The sequence below is a fragment of the Oreochromis niloticus genome, linkage group LG9, assembly GCF_001858045.2.
Source record: "Oreochromis niloticus isolate F11D_XX linkage group LG9, O_niloticus_UMD_NMBU, whole genome shotgun sequence".
NCBI classification, from domain to species: Eukaryota; Metazoa; Chordata; class Actinopteri; order Cichliformes; family Cichlidae; genus Oreochromis; species Oreochromis niloticus.
Window position 1 is genome coordinate 7997571 of NC_031974.2, and position 22688 is coordinate 8020258.

General features: G+C 41.3%; 1 long non-coding RNA gene across 1 annotated transcript in view; it reads right to left on the minus strand.

Moving 5' to 3' along the window:
• LOC112847898 (uncharacterized) overlaps positions 1-14698 on the minus strand; it is a 31607-nt gene extending 16909 nt beyond the window's left edge. Inside the window, exon 1 of the long non-coding RNA XR_003221731.1 lies at positions 13778-14698. This is a non-coding gene — a long non-coding RNA (uncharacterized LOC112847898). The remainder of the gene's footprint in view (positions 1-13777) is intronic.
• Positions 14699-22688: the final 7990 nt, after the last annotated feature.

Sequence of the window (22688 nt, forward strand, 5' to 3'; positions counted from 1 at the left end):
GTGTCAGCACCCGGTCGCTCGCCGACAGTATGTGTTTTAGCTGGACTTATTTTTCGTTTATATGGACCGATGACTTATTTATTTATTCATTTTAGTAACGGTATAAACAGTGAAAGGTGGTGGATTGGCCAGATGTAAACTTCAAATATCTGCTCGTGTTACCAAGACATCCCATATTAGCTCTGATGTTTTCGGTGCCTGCAAAGAGCTAGACAGGTAGCTAGCTAACCCGAGCTGGCTGTCTTTTTGACTCAGGGTCATAGCTGGACTTATTTTTCGTTTTTATGAGCCGATGAGGGTTTTCTTTTTAGTAACGGTACAAACAGTGAAAGGCGGTGGATTGTCCAGATGCTGGTCGATGTGGAAAAAATAACTGAGTTGTTTGGTAGTCGCTGACGCGGAGCTACAACCGAGGGCAGCTATCCACCGGTGTGTGTCAGAAAGAACATGCGGGGAACGAGGCGGCGAGGCGACCGCCGATCGACCGGTGGTAGATCGTGGATCAGGGAAACCGAAGGCAGGAGAAGCAGGCGGCTGCCGGTCGGAGCGTGAGGTGAACTGAATTTCAGGTAAGAAGTTATGACCTGCACTCTATTTGGGTCAGATATAAACCGAGTTTAGGTGTAGTTTATTTTCGTTGTGCTGACTTTTTACAATCAGTTATAATAACTCGTACTGCGTGGTAGCTAGCACGATGGAGTTTCTATACAGCTGTGTGCCCGCTAAGTTACTGATGTTGAACTTTATGACAGCCTCCCCTGTCATTCTCTCACCTGTTCAAACTTCAGTCATGAAACTGATCAATGATCGGCTTTTCTCTCTTGTTTGTTTATCGCGCTAAACAACAGCAGCACGTTTAAGCTTGATCAGCTGTTGTTAGAATTCATTTGATTTTAATTTCTAGTATCAGCTGATGTTTGCTGGAGCCACAGCTGTAGAAGCGGCTGGTCGAAACCAGGAGATGACCTTACTGAATCATCAGAGCTGAACTGGTGATGGAGAAACAGGTTTACCTTTTTTTTAGGTGACATGAATGAGTTGAAGGGAAGTTATGAACTGTTTCTGAGAGAAATAAACACCAAGCTCCTTTTTTTATTTAGCTGACAGCTGGTAACTGTGCAGGGGCGGATCTAGCAAAGCTTTTGCCAGGGGGCCAGGTAGGGCATTAACAGAGAAAGGTGGACACAAAGATATACTTTTCTTTCTTACTCTCATACAGGGAGTGCAGAATTATTAGGCAAGTTGTATTTTTGAGGAATAATTTTATTATTGAACAACAACCATGTTCTCAATGAACCCAAAAAACACATTAATATCAAAGCTGAATGTTTTCGGAAGTAGTTTTTAGTTTGTGTTTAGTTTTAGCTATTTTAGGGGGATATCTGTGTGTGCAGGTGACTATTACTGTGCATAATTATTAGGCAACTTAACAAAAAACAAATATATACCCATTTCAATTATTTATTTTTACCAGTGAAACCAATATAACATCTCCACATTCACAAATATACATTTCTGACATTCAAAAACAAAGCAAAAACAAATCAGCGACCAATATAACCACCTTTCTTTGCAAGGACACTCAAAAGCCTGCCATCCATGGATTCTGTCAGTGTTTTGATCTGTTCACCATCAACATTGCGTGCAGCAGCAACCACAGCCTCCCAGACACTGTTCAGAGAGGTGTACTGTTTTCCCTCCTTGTAAATCTCACATTTGATGATGGACCACAGGTTCTCAATGGGGTTCAGATCAGGTGAACAAGGAGGCCATGTCATTAGTTTTTCTTCTTTTATACCCTTTCTTGCCAGCCACGCTGTGGAGTACTTGGACGCGTGTGATGGAGCATTGTCCTGCATGAAAATCATGTTTTTCTTGAAGGATGCAGACTTCTTCCTGTACCACTGCTTGAAGAAGGTGTCTTCCAGAAACTGGCAGTAGGACTGGGAGTTGAGCTTGACTCCATCCTCAACCCGAAAAGGCCCCACAAGCTCATCTTTGATGATACCAGCCCAAACCAGTACTCCACCTCCACCTTGCTGGCGTCTGAGTCGGACTGGAGCTCTCTGCCCTTTACCAGTCCAGCCACGGGCCCATCCATCTGGCCCATCAAGACTCACTCTCATTTCATCAGTCCATAAAACCTTAGAAAAATCAGTCTTGAGATATTTCTTGGCCCAGTCTTGACGTTTCAGCTTGTGTGTCTTGTTCAGTGGTGGTCGTCTTTCAGCCTTTCTTACCTTGGCCATGTCTCTGAGTATTGCACACCTTGTGCTTTTGGGCACTCCAGTGATGTTGCAGCTCTGAAATATGGCCAAACTGGTGGCAAGTGGCATCTTGGCAGCTGCACGCTTGACTTTTCTCAGTTCATGGGCAGTTATTTTGCGCCTTGGTTTTTCCACACGCTTCTTGCGACCCTGTTGACTATTTTGAATGAAACGCTTGATTGTTCGATGATCACGCTTCAGAAGCTTTGCAATTTTAAGACTGCTGCATCCCTCTGCAAGATATCTCACTATTTTTGACTTTTCTGAGCCTGTCAAGTCCTTCTTTTGACCCATTTTGCCAAAGGAAAGGAAGTTGCCTAATAATTATGCACACCTGATATAGGGTGTTGATGTCATTAGACCACACCCCTTCTCATTACAGAGATGCACATCACCTAATATGCTTAATTGGTAGTAGGCTTTCGAGCCTATACAGCTTGGAGTAAGACAACATGCATGAAGAGGATGATGTGGACAAAATACTCATTTGCCTAATAATTCTGCACTCCCTGTAAACACCAAGCTCCTTTTTTGTGTAGCTGACAGCTGGTAACTGTGCAGGGGCGGATCTAGCAAAGCTTTTGCCAGGGGGCCAGGTAGGGCATTAACAGAGAAAGGTGGACATAAAGATATACTTTTCTTTCTTACTCTCATATAAAATATTTAGCTTTTATTAAATAGTTATCTGAATCTTACAACCAAAGTTTGTATAATAATACACAAGATTGGCTGTAGACCATTGTTCATCATTCAGAACACTGTGTAAAAATAACAAAAAACAAAAAGTGAATGCGAAAGTGCATAAATATTTATTTTATGTGTTTGATGTGTGTGTCGGGGCGTGGTCTGCAGTGCCGCTGCAGGGGAGGTGGACCCACGGGTGTAAAGTCTGTGCTCTCTTGGCTGTTCTTTGGGTGTGTGTTGGGCTATGAGTTGAAAAGCTACAGCTGCCTGTGTGGGTACACCAACCATGTGTGAAAAGTGGTCCATAACGTAATGCTTCAAAGCGTGTTCATGCAAACATTGTCGGGTCTGCCGTGGTACAATGGGACTTCTGCTCATGAACCTGTGTGCACAGCGTCTGCAAATCGGCGCTGTATGAAGTAACTTCATCTTTACACAAAACTGTAAGCTGTTATCTGTGAAGCGTGAGCGGTGTTTGTTTTTACCATAGTTCATGGTGGAGAATGGCTGCTCTTCTGAGTTTTGCTCTCTGTAGCCGTATGAATGGCAAACTACAGTGATTAGCAGCGGCATAGGCACACATAAAATTTCTTCTGAAATTTTCGCTTTCTAGTTATTATTATTATTCTTCAGTTTCCGCCTGAAATTTTGCAGCGAAACTCGCCCCGCAGTTTTGAGACAAGCTTCATATATGTTACCTCATTTTGTGCGGCTGGATCAGGAATGGTGTGCTATGACTTTTGGTGTTTATAACTATTATAGTTTTTTAAATATTAATATTTTAGTGAAAATTTTCCCGCGCTTCTCTGCCAAACAGTTTTGAAAATAGGGTTACATATGTTAGATCATTTTGTGCGGCTGGAGCTGGACTAGTATGGTATACACTTTTGGTGTTTATGACTTTTATAGTTTTTGAAATATTTAGATTTTAGTGCAAATTTGGGCCAATTTCCATAGAAACAGACTTTATTTGTGGTGGGTTGGCTCTCTCTAGTGGTATACCGGGAGTAGTACGGCTGAAAATCTGTATGCTTGTTACAAAACTCCATATCCCATAATTCATAGCACCCCTCTGCCGAGTTAAACAATGGCGGACACCACTTCGTTTTATATGTCTTTTATTCGTGTTTCTAGGTCACAAAATACACTTTTAAGATATTTTCAGGCGAGAATGTAGGTGTGTAAACTTCAAATATCTGCTCGTTTTATCAAGACATCCCATATTAGCGACAATTCTCTTAAGTGTTGCTGATAGCCGGCTAGCTAGCTAGCGCCGCTAGCTTAGCTAGCTAGCGCCCCTTCGTGAAAAACCACCCAGGCTTGGCTGATAGTGAGGTGGCTAAAATGTGTTTAATCGCCTGATCGCTCGGCAAGGGTCTGTGTCTTAGCTGGACTTATTTTTCGTTTATATGGGCCGATGATGCTGGTCGATGTGGAAAAAATAACTGAGTTGTTTGGTGGTGGAGCTACAACAGAGGGCAGCTATCCACCGGTGTGTGACAGAAAGGACATGCCGCGAACGAGACATACAAGGCGGTGAGGCTACCGCCGATCGTCCGGTGTTTGCTAACGCGGAGGTCAATCGTGGATCAGGGAAAGCGAAGGCAGGAGCGTGAGGTGAACTGAATTTCAGGTAAGAAGTTATGACCTGCACTCTATTTGGGTCAGATATAAACCGAGTTTAGGTGTAGTTTATTTAGCAACAGTTCTCTTACGTGTTGCTGATAGCCGGCTGGCTAGCTAGCTAGCGCCGCTAGCTTAGCTAGCTAGCGCGGCTAGCGACCCTTCGTGAAAAATCACCCAGGCTTGGCTGATAGTGAGGTGGCTAAAATTTGTTTAATCGCCCGATCACTCGGCAAGGGTCTGTGTCTTAGCTGGACTTATTTTTCGTTTATATGGGCCGATGATGCTGGTCGATGTGGAAAAAATAACTGAGTTGTTTGGTGGTGGAGCTACAACAGAGGGCAGCTATCCACCGGTGTGTGACAGAAAGGACATGCCGCGAACGAGACATACAAGGCGGTGAGGCTACCGCCGATCGTCCGGTGTTTGCTAACGCGGAGGTCAATCGTGGATCAGGGAAAGCAAAGGCAGGAGCGTGAGGTGAACTGAATTTCAGGTAAGAAGTTATGACCTGCACTCTATTTGGGTCAGATATAAACCGAGTTTAGGTGTAGTTTATTTAGCAACAGTTCTCTTACGTGTTGCTGATAGCCGGCTGGCTAGCTAGCTAGCGCCGCTAGCTTAGCTAGCTAGCGCGGCTAGCGACCCTTCGTGAAAAACCACCCAGGCTTGGCTGATAGTGAGGTGGCTAAAATTTGTTTAATCGCCCGATCGCTCGGCAAGGGTCTGTGTCTTAGCTGGACTTATTTTTCGTTTATATGGGCCGATGATGCTGGTCGATGTGGAAAAAATAACTGAGTTGTTTGGTGGTGGAGCTACAACAGAGGGCAGCTATCCACCGGTGTGTGACAGAAAGGACATGCCGCGAACGAGACATACAAGGCGGTGAGGGTACCGCCGATCGACCGGTGTTTGCTAACGCGGAGGTCAATCGTGGATCAGGGAAAGCGAAGGCAGGAGCGTGAGGTGAACTGAATTTCAGGTAAGAAGTTATGACCTGCACTCTATTTGGGTCAGATATAAACCGAGTTTAGGTGTAGTTTATTTTCGTTGTGCTGACTTTTTCAATCACTTACAATAACTCGTACTGCGTGCTAGCTAGCACTACGGAGTTTGTATACAGCTGTGTGCGCGCTAAGTTACCGATGTTACCGATGTTGAACTTTATGACAGCCTCCCCTGTCATTCTCTCGCCTGTTGAAACTTCAGTCATGAAACTGATCAATGATAGGCTTTTCTCTCTTGTTTGTTTATCGCGCTAAACAACAGCAGCACGTTTAAGCTTGATCAGCTGTTGTTAGAATTCTTTTGATTTTAATTTCTAGTATCAGCTGATGTTTGCTGGAGCATGAAGATGAAATCAGGAGATGTCCTTACTGAATCATCAGAGCTGAACTGGTGATGGAGAAACAGGTTTACCCTTAGGTGACATGAATGAGTTGAAGGGAAATTATGAACTGTTTCTGACAGACAAATATACACCAAGCTCCTTTTTTTGTGTAGCTGACAGCTGGTAACTGTGCAGGGGCGGATCTAGCAAAGCTTTTGCCAGGGGGCCAGGTAGGGCATTAACAGAGAAAGGTGGACATAAAGATATACTTTTCTTTCTTACTCTCATATAAAATATTTAGCTTTTATTAAATAGTTATCTGAATCTTACAACCAAAGTTTGTATAATAATACACAAGATTGGCTGTAGACCATTGTTCATCATTCAGAACACTGTGTAAAAATAACAAAAAACAAAAAGTGAATGCAAAAGTGCATAAATATTTATTTTACGTGTTTGATGTGTGTGGCGGGGCGTGGTCTGCAGTGCCGCTGCAGGGGAGGTGGACCCACCTGAGCGGCACCTGCAATCACGCCTCTCAGGCGTAGTCTGTGCTCTCTCGGCTGTTTTTGGGTGTGTGTCGGGCTGTGAGTTGAAAAGCTACAGCCGGCTGTTTGGGTACACCAACCATGTGTGAAAAGTGGTCCATAACGTAATGCTTCAAAGCGTGTTCATGCAAACATTGTCGGATCTGCCGTGGTACAATGGGACTTCTGCTCATGAACCTGTGTGCACAGCGTCTGCAAATCGGGGCTGTACAAAGTCACTTCATCTTTACCCAAAACTGTAAGCTGTCATCTGTGAGGCGCGAGCGGTGTTTGTTTTTATCATAATTCATGGTGGAGAATGGCTGCTCTGCTGAGTTTTGCTCTCTGTAGCTTTATGAATGGCAAACTACACTGATTACCAGCGGCATAGGCACACATAAAATTTCTTCTGAAATTTTCCCTTTCTAGTTATTATTATTATTCTTCAGTTTCCGCCTGAAATTTTGCAGCGAAACTCGCCCCGCAGTTTTGAGACAAGCTTCATATATGTTACCTCATTTTGTGCGGCTGGATCAGGAATGGTGTGCTATGACTTTTGGTGTTTATAACTATTATAGTTTTTTAAATATTAATATTTTAGTGAAAATTTTCCCGCGCTTCTCTGCCAAACAGTTTTGAAAATAGGGTTACATATGTTAGATCATTTTGTGCGGCTGGAGCTGGACTAGTATGGTATACACTTTTGGTGTTTATGACTTTTACAGTTTTTGAAATATTTAGATTTTAGTGCAAATTTAGGCCAATTTCCATAGAAACAGACTTTATTTGTGGTGGGTTGGCTCTCTCTAGTGGTATACCGGGAGTAGTACGGCTGAAAATCTGTATGCTTGTTACAGAACTCCATATCCCATAATTCATAGCACCCCTCTGCCGAGTTAAACAATGGCGGACACCACTTCGTTTTATATGTCTTTTATTCGTGTTTCTAGGTCACAAAATACACTTTTAAGATATTTTCAGGCGAGAATGTAGGTGTGTAAACTTCAAATATCTGCTCGTTTTATCAAGACATCCCATATTAGCGACAATTCTCTTAAGTGTTGCTGATAGCCGGCTAGCTATCTAGCGCCGCTAGCTTAGCTAGCTAGCGCCTCTTCGTGAAAAACCACCCAGGCTTGGCTGATAGTGAGGTGGCTAAAATTTGTTTAATCGCCTGATCGCTCGGCAAGGGTCTGTGTCTTAGCTGGACTTATTTTTCGTTTATATGGGCCGATGATGCTGGTCGATGTGGAAAAAATAACTGAGTTGTTTGGTGGTGGAGCTACAACAGAGGGCAGCTATCCACCGGTGTGTGACAGAAAGGACATGCCGCGAACGAGACATACAAGGCGGTGAGGCTACCGCCGATCGTCCGGTGTTTGCTAACGCGGAGGTCAATCGTGGATCAGGGAAAGCGAAGGCAGGAGCGTGAGGTGAACTGAATTTCAGGTAAGAAGTTATGACCTGCACTCTATTTGGGTCAGATATAAACCGAGTTTAGGTGTAGTTTATTTAGCAACAGTTCTCTTACGTGTTGCTGATAGCCGGCTGGCTAGCTAGCTAGCGCCGCTAGCTTAGCTAGCTAGCGCGGCTAGCGACCCTTCCTGAAAAACCACCCAGGCTTGGCTGATAGTGAGGTGGCTAAATTTGTTTAATCGCCCGATCGCTCGGCAAGGGTCTGTGTCTTAGCTGGACTTATTTTTCGTTTATATGGGCCGATGATGCTGGTCGATGTGGAAAAAATAACTGAGTTGTTTGGTGGTGGAGCTACAACAGAGGGCAGCTATCCACCGGTGTGTGACAGAAAGGACATGCCGCGAACGAGACATACAAGGCGGTGAGGGTACCGCCGATCGACCGGTGTTTGCTAACGCGGAGGTCAATCGTGGATCAGGGAAAGCGAAGGCAGGAGCGTGAGGTGAACTGAATTTCAGGTAAGAAGTTATGACCTGCACTCTATTTGGGTCAGATATAAACCGAGTTTAGGTGTAGTTTATTTAGCAACAGTTCTCTTACGTGTTGCTGATAGCCGGCTGGCTAGCTAGCTAGCGCCGCTAGCTTAGCTAGCTAGCGCGGCTAGCGACCCTTCCTGAAAAACCACCCAGGCTTGGCTGATAGTGAGGTGGCTAAAATTTGTTTAATCGCCCGATCGCTCGGCAAGGGTCTGTGTCTTAGCTGGACTTATTTTTCGTTTATATGGGCCGATGATGCTGGTCGATGTGGAAAAAATAACTGAGTTGTTTGGTGGTGGAGCTACAACAGAGGGCAGCTATCCACCGGTGTGTGACAGAAAGGACATGCCGCGAACGAGACATACAAGGCGGTGAGGGTACCGCCGATCGACCGGTGTTTGCTAACGCGGAGGTCAATCGTGGATCAGGGAAAGCGAAGGCAGGAGCGTGAGGTGAACTGAATTTCAGGTAAGAAGTTATGACCTGCACTCTATTTGGGTCAGATATAAACCGAGTTTAGGTGTAGTTTATTTTCGTTGTGCTGACTTTTTCAATCACTTACAATAACTCGTACTGCGTGCTAGCTAGCACTACGGAGTTTGTATACAGCTGTGTGCGCGCTAAGTTACCGATGTTACCGATGTTGAACTTTATGACAGCCTCCCCTGTCATTCTCTCGCCTGTTGAAACTTCAGTCATGAAACTGATCAATGATCGGCTTTTCTCTCTTGTTTGTTTATCGCGCTAAACAACAGCAGCACGTTTAAGCTTGATCAGCTGTTGTTAGAATTCTTTTGATTTTAATTTCTAGTATCAGCTGATGTTTGCTGGAGCATGAAGATGAAATCAGGAGATGTCCTTACTGAATCATCAGAGCTGAACTGGTGATGGAGAAACAGGTTTACCCTTAGGTGACATGAATGAGTTGAAGGGAAGTTATGAACTGTTTCTGACAGACAAATATACACCAAGCTCCTTTTTTTGTGTAGCTGACAGCTGGTAACTGTGCAGGGGCGGATCTAGCAAAGCTTTTGCCAGGGGGCCAGGTAGGGCATTAACAGAGAAAGGTGGACATAAAGATATACTTTTCTTTCTTACTCTCATATAAAATATTTAGCTTTTATTAAATAGTTATCTGAATCTTACAACCAAAGTTTGTATAATAATACACAAGATTGGCTGTAGACCATTGTTCATCATTCAGAACACTGTGTAAAAATAACAAAAAACAAAAAGTGAATGCAAAAGTGCATAAATATTTATTTTACGTGTTTGATGTGTGTGGCGGGGCGTGGTCTGCAGTGCCGCTGCAGGGGAGGTGGACCCACCTGAGCGGCACCTGCAATCACGCCTCTCAGGCGTAGTCTGTGCTCTCTCGGCTGTTTTTGGGTGTGTGTCGGGCTGTGAGTTGAAAAGCTACAGCCGGCTGTTTGGGTACACCAACCATGTGTGAAAAGTGGTCCATAACGTAATGCTTCAAAGCGTGTTCATGCAAACATTGTCGGATCTGCCGTGGTACAATGGGACTTCTGCTCATGAACCTGTGTGCACAGCGTCTGCAAATCGGCGCTGTACGAAGTAACTTCATCTTTACACAAAACTGTAAGCTGTTATCTGTGAAGCGTGAGCGGTGTTTGTTTTTACCATAGTTCATGGTGGAGAATGGGTGCTCTTCTGAGTTTTGCTCTCTGTAGCTATATGAATGGCAAACTACACTGAATAGCAGCGGCATAGGCACACATAAAATTTCTTCTGAAATTTTCGCTTTCTAGTTCATTATGTCAATCCTGGCATTCCATATACCTCCACCCGGCTCTATAACTATAAATGCAATCCGTTACTAGTCAGATAATCTTAAAGCAGGGGTGCTTCAGCTGCCAGAGCGATAGTGGCTTAGACGCAGCGGAGCGCAGGTGTAAGTGCGTGGCTTAAACCAGGACAAATTAGCTGCATTTAACCTTCAGTTACTCTTTATATATTTAAGTAGGAGGCAGTCCATGTTTCTTTTTAACTGAAAAACATTACACCAGGTAACCTGCTGTGTTGAAAACGTGTTTCCCCGACTATGTTTGCTACCCTACAATCCGTCCTACTCTGTAGTAAAATTTATAGCCTATTTAAAATCTAAAACTTAACATTGTCCGTAGCCTGCTGCTGTTACCACTGTCCTGTTTGAAATGTAATGAGAGAAACTGGTTATTTTGTCATATTGCATGAGAGAGGGATATTATACCCCTTATGTCAAACTGAGTGATTTATGGCCCCCAATAAAATATTCATGAGCCCAGGAAGTAATAAAGTAATAGAGGAAGTAATAAAAATATGATATTCATAAAAAATATGATATTCATAAAAAATTATGATATTCATGCAAAATATGCTAGTTCATAGGTCATTGCTTTTTTCCCCCCAAATAATAAATTATTAGATTATTTAGAACGTTTATATATCAAATAGCATTCTTTTATTTTTAAGCTATTAAAAAAGTTTTTACTTTTTTTATGCTTAAAAAACGCCATCTGGTGGTGGGTCAGCGCGTGAGCGTGCACCGCGTGCGCGCCCCCGCGCCTGTGTGTCTAGGCACGCCCGTGCGCGCGCCTGACTCGGGACCGGGCCTGTGTCTCGGGGGACCGTGTTTATGTATTAAAATGTGTTAAATCATAGTATAAGTGCTTAGTTGTGCTTTTGTAACGTTCAGTATGGCCAGAGGGTGCATGCCTTTGGGGAAAACTTTATTTCAATTTATATGCATTTGTTTAATCCGAACAAGGAGATTTAAAATCAAACTCAGAATCGCAAAAAACTCTCGCAATCCCCGTTGCTCCCACTCCGAGCATAAACGCACCGCAGCTCCCACCCGATCCTTAGGCAAAATAAGCAGGAAACCTCCTGAAAAAACCCTCCATCTTTCTCCAAAAACGCACAACAAAAACCCCCCTACAATAACTTGATAGGGACCCCTCTATCCCCAAGCCTTGGGTGCGATAACAGGGGAAACCCTTAAAAAATCCTTAGTCTTTTTTCTTCAAACGATCCCTCTACCTCACATCCAGCGCGCAGCCTAAATTTTCCCTTGTTACTCGTTCTGTCTCAGTACCCCAAATGATTCTTTCCCTTCGTTCAAAGTTTGCGCCGGAGACCAACTCCACCTCCCAGGTAAACCTAACTGCCCTGCTGCCAATCACATATCAAATGGGCTGCTCCCGCGGCACCCCGGTTAGCCAATGGCACTCAGCTCGGATTTTTATTATCTCCCGCAGAGGTTAAGACTTGCTTCGGTCTCTCACAAGCCATCTGACTTCAGAAGCATGGACAGCTGCCTCTCACTCAGGTTAAATAATTTAAAATTTAGGCCTAAATGTAACTCTTCTTTTTCTCCCAGAAAAGCAAAAAAAAGAAAAAGACTTTTCTCTCTTTTTCTTAAAACAACATGGACGCCAGACCTGCCAACCTGACCCTGCTCGCTCAGACCCCTGTAACCAGCTACAGCGCTTCCGTGGCTCCAGCGCAACTCACACGAATAGGGTTCAGCCAGCACCCGCTAACCCAATGTAGGACAGAATTCGTCACAGCTCTGGCGGATTTTGGGGTTATGCCTTCAACCTCACAGAGAGCGAAACCTATTTCTATCAACTAAAAGCAGGTGAAAGTTTTGGCCCGCTAACACCTTGGATCGCCTTTACTTCGTCTGACTGGGGTGTTTTGAGCCTCATCGCGACGCCCGAAGTGCAGAAGAGCCTGCGGGAAACGAGCTCGCAACAACTGCGAACCAGGGATCGTCAACTGCCGTTGCTTTCCCTATGTGCATATCATTCGGTAAGTGTTAATCTTCCTTTTTACCATTCTGTCAATCCTTTCATTTAAAAAAAAATATCACAATGGTTTGTAACACGCACAATACATCATCCGTCCATCCATTCGCTTCCGCTTATCCTTTTTTCAGGCTCACGCGTTGCGCTGGAGACATATATACACACACACACACACACACACGCTCGAGTTTAACTCCCGTGAAAGTTTATACATTACATCTGTACATCACCTATCATCTCCTCATCAGGTATCTCATATCATATTGTTATGTTATGCTCCTTTGATATTTTGCTAGTTTGCGTGTTTTAAAACTCTTTTTGTTTTTCTTTATATTTTTAGACTCTGATTTAAGCCTGATGTGTTAACCTGATCACTGCGAAACACCAGCTCTGCGTGGATTTTGACCGCGAGTGACCGGATGTTGTTTCCGGCCTGAGGTTGCCTGAAATGCCGTGAGGCTCGTTTGAAAGATTGCGCCCGAGACCAAACTCCGCCTCCAAGGCGTGCCTACCTTTAGCTGCCACCAGTGAGATATCAGACCCGGACTCCACATATCCAATCAGGAGCACAACCATACAGCTTTTGCAGACTCTCCAGAAATATACAAGTCCTCACGAACTGCTCTGCAACCCAGTGTTTCTGGTCCCCTCACTAACATCGCCTTTTTGAGATATTTTTCATGAACCACCAAAAAGAGCCATTTTACCCCCCAGTACAGAAGACTGGATCTGAGGGCAGCAGCGGGGACAAATGATTGCAATGTGTAATTATTTATCTTTGATAAATAAATAAAATATTAATTCTTGTATTTGTGTAGTTTCTGCTGATTTAATAAAAACTTAGTCACATATCGCTCTGATAAACACAGATGGCTGAAAGAAATGTTTGATGGAACAAAGGAAACAAGTGTCTCGCTGCTAAACTTTTAAGTCACCATGGTTTAAATGAGAAAATGCCCTAGGAAACTAGCAGCCCTTAGTCTTTGTGTAAAACATGAACAACTCCATATCAGTGATATCTACAAAAGGTGTACTCGTTTCTTTGTGATGGTACTTTACTGTTCCAATGAAACAAAGAAAATCTCATTTTAAAGTACATTTTTCGGCCATCTTGGCCCATTTTCAGGGGCAAGAATGTTTTAAATCAGGTTTTGACCTTAAACCAACTCTCACAGCACTGATTTTACTGATTACAGTTGTAATCTCAATTAGAATCCCAAACTTGTAACACGGTTAAAAGACCAGGGCGCCTGACTGCAGCTTCATAGACAATGAGCTATCAGAAGTAGCTTCGACTATGGAGCCTGAGTGTGTGAATAAAACACAGGAAACAAAAATAGAGCTCAAAAATATATATATTATGTTATGAGAAATATATAGACCGATGTACAAAAAAATAAAAATATATGCATATATATATATATCACAAACAAAAATAATGTTGACAATGCAAAACAGCTTATTCGGTTCCAAAAAGAAGTGGCATGAGGTTTAGTTCAGTATAAGATCAGTTTAGTTTTATTGACCTGTGATAGGTCATGTGGAAACAGTTCAGTTTAGTCCAAAGGTTCGCAAGTCCTACCGCAATGCAGCGGTGGTCGGGTGGCTCGCCATCCCGCGCTGATCAGGGCTGATCGCGGGGGGAAAAAAACCTGACTTAAACAAGGTCAAAAACATAAATTATCATTCACAGAAGAAAATGAAACAGCATTCTACTGCTATGACAAAATAAATAAATAAATCCATAAATAACAAAGTCAAGTAATTAATGCCATGTTTCATACAACAATCAATAAACCAAAAACCAAACAAATCATAACATCATCTATTATAATGAATTTCATTCAAAATACTATTATAGAAAAACATTCTCGTGGGTCCCATCAAAGTATATTAGCAATAAAGCTAATAAACATTATCCAAAGCTAATCAAATATTTAGAAAACAAAATTCAATTCAAGGTGTTGCGCAACAAGTTCAATAATCTAAAGGAGGTTTAACTCAATACAAAAGTCTCATAGGCCGTTTTGGCATTTAATCAGAAAAGTAACAAAAAACATCCAAAACGGACAAAACTACAAAAATCAAATCACTCATTCTACTCTTGATACGTTAATTCAACATTCGGCCATAGTGGAATAAACAAAAACAATATTCGATAAATAAAACTAGAATTGCACTTTCAGTCACTAGCCTAGCATTAGCTTACCGGCGTTTTAGAATGCGCGACCGCGGCTCCGTATTTTCATTCATTGTGACAAAACAAAATAAACAAATAACTCACCGTTGAGTCGATTGTGAGACGGTGTAAAGATGAATGAATCGGCCGGGTTATTGCACGCTGTCAACTGGTCTGTAGTGTATAATTTGTCGATATCTGACAAGTACGCCAACCACAGGAACAACAGCAGCCAGAGGAGCAGGGAACATGCAGCTGATTGACCCGGAACTTATACAGAGTTCATTCCCGCCACCATAAAGGGACTGGCGGAAGTGGGGTCAGAAGTTACCGTGGTTACACTTTTCTCCATGTGTTATGGTAAAATTTAACTTGTTCTTTTGTGTAATTGCACATGGCCCATCAAAGGACCCCTTAGTAAGCTGTACAGCAGAAATTTTCAATTCACTTTTGTCAGAAAACTTCACAGTATGAGAAGTTACAGCACAGTTTTCTCCAAATGTGTGCTTCTTTTTCAGTCAGCGTGCTTTTAGAGCATCTGCATTAGCTCATGTAGTAAAAGTACAATCAGTAAGTGTACTTTAACATTTGAGATTCCGAGCGACTCTTGCTTAGATCATGTGAACTATGTCATGAACCTTTTTTTTTTGTATAATGCATCAAACCTGTTCAAATCACTTTATTTTCAATTTATATTAACTAATCTAGAGACAAGGAACTCCTTTTTAGCTTCTGTGAAAAGATTTTGTTTATTATTCAAATATGCTTTGCTTGTGATTGTGTAAACTCTGAATGACGATTCACCCTGATAAAACATGAAACCTTGCCTATGCTTATCAAATGCCTGTGAAGACAAGTTCCTGTGCAAAGAGCAACGGAAAATGCCACTTAAGCAGACGTTTAGTATAGTACGGACAGAATGTTTAGTAAGATATGCATTTGTCAGTTAAGCAATATATTCTGAGAACAGGCGGAGACTGCCTCCGTCTGCTGTGTAACCTACATGCCTATATAACCTGCAATAAAGAAGAGTACTGTGTGACTCTCCCGAGAGTTCACCCATTGTACATATGATTTTTTATATTGTCTCATTGTGTCTCTGTTTTACTTTGGCAGCTTTCTATTTGGGAATTTTCTCCTGACAGCTTCTGTGATGCATTTACCTCTCGCACGTTAAACTAAATGTTAGTGTTCTCAGAGTTAACATGTCTCATGTTACCATCAGAGGTGGGTCGAGTATCCAAAAATTGTACTCAAGTAAGAGTATCATTACTTTAAAATATTATTACTCAAGTAAAAGTAAAAAGTAGTCGTCAAAAAAGTTACTCGAGTAAGAGTAAAAAAGTACTTGGTGAAAAGGCTACTCAAGTAAGAGTATCTAGCGAGTAACTGTTTGAAATGTCCGATTTATTTTATAAATAAATGCTATCAGACAATCAAAAATATATAAATATACAAATTTTAGTATTTTCAAAAGGAATATATGTAAAAAGATCCACAAAATAAGGCACAACAATTCTAATTTCAAGATTTCAGTTTTTCACAACGTAAAGCTTTTTCAAGCAAAACCCACAGGAAATATATTCGCATTTACAGCAGCCTCAGAGAAAACATTAGAACGAGGCAACTTCAACATAACAGACTACAGCTGATGCGCCAGAATGTCATACTAGGGGTGGTTCTTTTAAATACAAGGAGGGATTAAGTAAATCAGAAACAAATGACACAGAGATGCAACAGGTATAATCAGGAAAAGTTTATTCCCAAGGCGGACAGCAGGAATAAAAAAAAAAAAAAAAAAACACATCTGTGCTATAATTCCATAAGAATAGACATTCTAACAAAACTTATTCTGTATACTAAAATACCCTGAAGTATAGACAGTGGATTAACACAATGTATTATGTAAAAATGTAAAAACTACACTCACAAATAAACACTGAAATCAGAGTAAAACTAATTATAAAAGACAAATACAAATTTCCACTATGTGGATGTTCATATGTGTATGGCTCACTTTACCATAAATTGTTTCTTCAGTGAAATGGTGGTTCAGCTTCAGCTGACAGATTAATTGCCTCTGTTTTCAGTTTTGTTCAAAAAAGAATGACTTCATATAGGGAAAAATATATATCACATATGCAGGACACCTTAAACTAGTTTTTAAATTAAGCAGCAAGGCAGAACAAAGTCGGGGCTGTATCAAGACACAGGGACTAAACCCCAATTCAACCAGACCCAGAACTGATCTGGAATTAAAACAGGACTACAACAGTTCAAAATCAGGACTACTTAGGATTTAACCAAGACAGAACTAGAACCAGAACTAGATGATAGTAGCACTAAAAACTATCATAGACCTGCACTACACTTATTTTTGAATTCTACCAAAGTCCACTATTTAGATTCAGAAAAGTTTATATAATTATTTAGCCTTGTTGTGCAAACAAGCCTGCATAACTTAATAAATATAGAATTTGAAAAATAACAAACCTAAAAAGAAACACTAGGTACGAGATACATGAGTACCTATGATACGGTGATACTTTTGGTAAACAACCATTTGACTAACATGTGTGTCTCACCTGCTCTTGTTCCTCTCTCTCCCTCTTTGTGCTGACATTCATCAAATATACAGTGGAAACCAGATATTTATAAACTCTTCAGATAATACTCTCTCAAGGTTCTTGCTGTGAAGCTGTGACCGTTTGGCAGTGAACAGGAGTCCTGCATGACTATAAAGTCTCTCATAGGCTGCAGATGCAGGAAGAGCTGTATTGACTTTGATCAACAGCTTCTTGATCTGAGGAAAGCCATGCAATAGATCCACACCTCCAGTGAATGGACATGAAAGGTACCTCTCCAGTTCCTCTGCTTCTGGCTTTCCTGACCCCATGGATCCATCATCTTCGTCGGTTAGGCTGCTGTTTGTCCTGGCCTCATCCAGCTCTGTGTCTAGGTGATGTCTGATGAAGTGGAGACCTGTGGAAAGACGTAAGGTTTTCAAAAGAATTAGGTCTGGTCATCATAGTGCTGTATACACTGCCAAGCTGCAGATTAGTGATGCGCGAATCATGAACGAATCGTTCAATACTCGAGAATCACTTTACTGACTCGTGAATCATGATTCACAAGCGCAACTGACTCACTGACTCATCCCTGTTGCTGTTAGCAAACTAATTTCATTAGTAGAAATATATCTAGCTTATAATTCAAATTGTGAAGAAAAACACAACATCCAGTATCTTAACAAAAACATTTCTGCTCTGAACGGGAAGAAAAAACCCTGAGTAGAAGCTCACACCAAGACAATAGCTCCTCAGTTCACTGTAGCATCGCTCTGCTAACATGCTAACAGCACATTTGAGCTACTCACCCCCTCCCTTCCTGCGCTGAATCGTAGGGGAAGCAAATCACTGATGACTCACTAACCCCCTCCCTCCTGTGCTGAATCGTAGAGCGAGCGAATCACTCATGACTCGCTCACCCCCTCCCTCCTGTGCTGAATCACAGAGTGAGCGAATCACTCATGACTCGCTCACCCCCTCCCTCCTGTGCTGAATCACAGGGTGAGCGAATCACTCATGACTCACTAACCCCCTCCCTCCTGTGCTGAATCATAGGCTATGTCCACACGTACCCGGGTATTTTTGAAAACGCAGATTTTTCTATGCGTTTGCACCTTTCGTCCACACGTAAACGGCGTTTTTGGTCACTGAAAACGGAGATTTCTAAAAACTCCGGCCAGGGTGGATATTTTCTAAAACTCCGTTTTTGCATTTACGTGTGGACGAGAAAAACGGAGAAAACGCAGTGTCAAAGGTGTGCGCCTTTTTTGACGTCACAGTGTGCGCCACGTTGTTGTTTCGGTGAAATGAATTTCTACAATACTGTTACTGTTAATTGTACTCTCTGCAGTGTTTAAATGCTTACATATACACACACAGTTACTGTCCCTTCATATATACGACTCGGTTCTGCTTCTATGCCCCATCTTTGTTTACTTTTTCCCACCGAGTCTTCTAGACTTCTGATTGGCCAACATTTCTACACGGTTAGGAATATAGCGCCACCTGCTGCTTTGGCATGTTCCTAGCAGCGTTTTCCTTCATTTCTGCCTTTACGTGTGGACGGGATTATTTTTTAAAACGAAAACGGAAAATCTCCGTTTTCAAAAATACCCGGGTACGTGTGGACATAGCCATAGAGCGAACGAATCACTCACTCACTCACCCCCTCCCTCCTGGCTCGCAGCTACTTCTTCTTCTTGGTTGGCAACCAATGTTAAGGCGTACTACCGCCCCCTGGCTCACAGCTCAGTGGACATTTAGATGAGAAAATATATATTTGACACATGTAAGGAAAATACTAATAAAATAAAAATAAACAAAAGAAATGTTCCCTTTAGAAATTCTTTTGCTCTTTTTTGCTATATAAAATAGTTGTTTTCTTTAAGAATCACTCATCTTAGCAGTAGGTTTTACATTAAAAGAGAAACAAATTAAGTTTGAGTGAAAATGTCCATTTTTTGCACTCTCTGGTCGACTGACTCAGTGACTCAAATGACTCAAAAAACCCGATTCACTTTGGTGAGTGACTCATTAAAACTCAATTCAGTAAAAAGAATCAAATTTACCATCACTAGTGCCCGCTACTTTGAAACGCTTGGGCCGCTCTGCCCGCCACGGGTTCAAACTGGTCATGTGACTGTATGGCCACGTCTCATTGGTAAAAAAGTTACCGGAAACTCCACTGACGGCATGTTATCTAATGTGTTTAATTATTTTTTTTAAAGTAACGAGTCGAATTTTGCAAATGTAGCGGAGTAAAAGTACCGTTTCTTCTTCATAAATGTACTCAAGTAAAAGTAAAAAGTATTGTGCAAAAAAGGTACTTAAAAAGTACATTTTTTTCAAAAACGTACTCAAGTAAATGTAACGGAGTAAATGTAGCTCGTTACTACCCACCTCTGGTTACCATCATGTATTTCTAAAACCCAGCCTCAGTCTATGCCCTATAGACTCTCACATGGAAACACCATTGATCTTGATATTCACAAATTTCATCAGGAGATTCTTATGGTCTTAAGTTTTTGTTGCTTTTATGTTTTACACAAAAAACTTCACATTTTTATATTTTTAAATGAAAGTGACATGCAAGGATATTTTTCTTTAGTGATGTTGCTTCAGCAATCTCAAATACTAATTATTCTGGGAATTTTTATGGTCAAACTATGTGATTTTCCAAATGTGTGTGTGTGTGTGTGTGTGTGTGTGTGTGTGTGTGTGTGTGGAGTAAAATGACCTTCTTCTTATGATGTTGTCACCATCAATCATTCAGGATTAACAACACAAATTGTATCGATAGCAGAAACAGTCTGTCTTACAGTTCTCATACGTTACCACTAGTTTTACAAACACAGTCTTCTTCAGCTCTGTTTATGTGGCTTTTATGAAACTGATTTTCCATAGTACAAGTAGCATTTAATTTTTCTTTGCTCTCCAGTATAAATGCAAGAATTTGCAGGCTTTATCGAAACTGTCACAATGTAACACTCACACTGTCAAAACAGGGTTGATCCATGCTTCTATGAACACTGATTCATATATTAACAGCTCTGAAAATCCTTTTTTTTAAGTAATGCAGAACAGGATCTCTGTGACTCTCTCTGTCTCTAAAAATCCCAACAAAACTGGCAATCACCTTGTAGAGGAATTTCTTTCATTTATATATTGATCACTTTGTTTATTGGTAATGCTTTTAGGTCACTGTTTTAGCATGTCTGCCTCATACTCCATTTCAAACAGTTAGACAGACAGTGGGGGTCTGGTAAGGAAGTTGGGGGGAAGCAGACAACTCCACAGGAAGAGTCTTTTTGTCTTTTCTCCACTGTAAGAGATAGCAAGGGAGTGTGAAACTTTCTTTTGGGGGAAAGACCAAAGGTGTGAAAACAGCTGTGTACCGCCTTTTGTTCCTGTAGGAGGTATTTAACTGAGAGCCATGCTAGGCTCAGTGAGAGCCTCTGCTCATCGTCTGCTCCAGCGATGGCAGTCCCTCGCCAAGCTTGGTTTCTGTGCTTTGTCTTGATTTTAAAGAATGTTAGCTACCACTCATCGCTTGTCTGCAGGCTTTATTAAATGGAAAACTTCCACAACAACCTCTAAACAATGGTTTATGGCTTTTTGTCACCTGCAACACCATGTAACACTTGGATGTTAGATTCTTTTACCAGTCAGTGTTGTTAGCCCCAACCCCCAGGCTCCAGGTGTCTGAGCTCTAACCCTGGCTGCCAAATGTCCCCCTGAGGTCTTTGTGCCTTTTACCACCAGACTAAGTTTGTAGTCCTATCTACTAATATTATTTAATTTTTTTTATTATAGCACACGGTGCAGTTAGGTTACTACTTTGACTTTCTCACTTTGAGCACATTTCTGACCCGATACTTTATCAAACTTTTTGCCCGAGTGTTTTTGACACTAACAGCTGTACTTCTACTTAAGTAAAAAATTGCCTACACTTTTCTCACCTCAGTTGCCACTTTTCTGGAGTTTGTACAATTTTTATATTTCAACATTTTACGTGTTATCCTTGATCACAGTTCTAAACAAGTTAACTTTCTTGACTTCAAAGTAACCCAAAAAAGCAACTATATGTACAGTTATCTTTACTCCAAACCTGGTTTAAGGCTATGCTGTTGTTTTGATATGGCCATACAAATAATATTAAGTTGAATTAATCTTAAGAAAATATGGTTGCTTCATGGCTACCTGTTCAGAGAATTTGCAGGCTTTTATAGAAACTGTCACAATGTAACACTCTCACTGTCAAAACAGGGTTGATCCATGTTTCTATGAACACTGATTAATATATCAACAGCTCTGAAAATCATTTTTTTAAAGTAATGCAGAACAGGATCTCTGTGTCGCTAAAAAACCCAACCAAACTGGCAATCACCTCTAAACAAATGGAAGTAGTTTATGGCTCTTTATCACCTGCAACACCATGTAACACCTAGATGTTAGACTCTTTTACCATCACATTTTCAAGGGTTTATGTGTTATCCTTGATCACAGTTCTAAACAAGTTAACTTTCTTTTCTAAACAAGTTAACTTTCTTGACATAAAAGTAGCCCAAAAAAGACAAATATATACGTCCAGTTCTTTTTACTCCAAACCTACTGATCGGAAAACATTATGTGATGCTGGAAGTTTTCATCCTATCCACCTCCAAAACAAGTTTACCTGTAAGCCAACACATTAGACTTAAGCAAATTTGTGAAATTCCTGAACAAATATGCTTTGTGCAGTAGCAGTAGTACTAGAACTAGCACTAGTAGTCCTAGTATTGTGCAGCAACCAGGCTTCAAGAGTGATCACTATTCTGGCTTGCAAATGTCACAGCTGCAAATCAGAAATGTTGGTAAATTTAAAAAGGAGTTTAAACGTCAGGTTTGGCATAGACACAGACTTTATTAATGCCACACTCGGGAAGTTCACATGTTACACATGAATTAGGTCACCTGCTAAATCCCCAGAGCAATAACCCCATCAGCATCATTAGCCTGAGTGTTGATCCTCCAGGTGAGTGGAGTTGAGTGTGTGTGTGTGTGTGTGTGTGTGTGAGTGTGTGTGTGTGTGTGTGTGTGTGTGTGTACAGAGAGACAGCCAGGTTCATAATGGATATGAGGAAGTTTTTTCAAAAAAATAAGCCACATTTAGGTAAAAGTGTAAGTTCAAATTATCCCTTAATAAAAGATAATGTTGGATCAGTGTTTCAATATTTATATCCTTTATTAGATGTACATGTGGTTTGGTTATTTGTCTTTTGGTTGAAAGTACATTGAGAGAGGACTTTCTGTTAGTGCTCTTAATAGTATTTTTGTTAATCTAAATGAATACAATCTATTTGTGTATGATTGTCAGTCCAAAGAGGGAGAGAGGAAAGAGGGGAACCTGAGGAGAAAGTACAAAGTCAGGAAGAACCAGGTAAGAAAACAGACAGGGAATATTAACAGGCAAAACAGAAACTGTTAAACTGGCAAAGAAAAAAAAACCCAACTAATTTTACTCATACAATCTAGAAGTTGTGTTCTCCCTATATTAAAGCTGCTCTACAGAATCTGCAAAACAAACTGGGTTGTCAGCCCTGGCACTGCATTACAATATTGAAATTCTGTCAGAGGAAGTCACGGTTGCCAAAAACTTTTTGAAGCTCAAGAGTGAGGCTGGTGCCATTCCAGATATGTTAACATTGTACAATCTTCTGGATAATCGGATCTTCCCCACACTGAAAACTGTTATTCAGGTTGCCCTA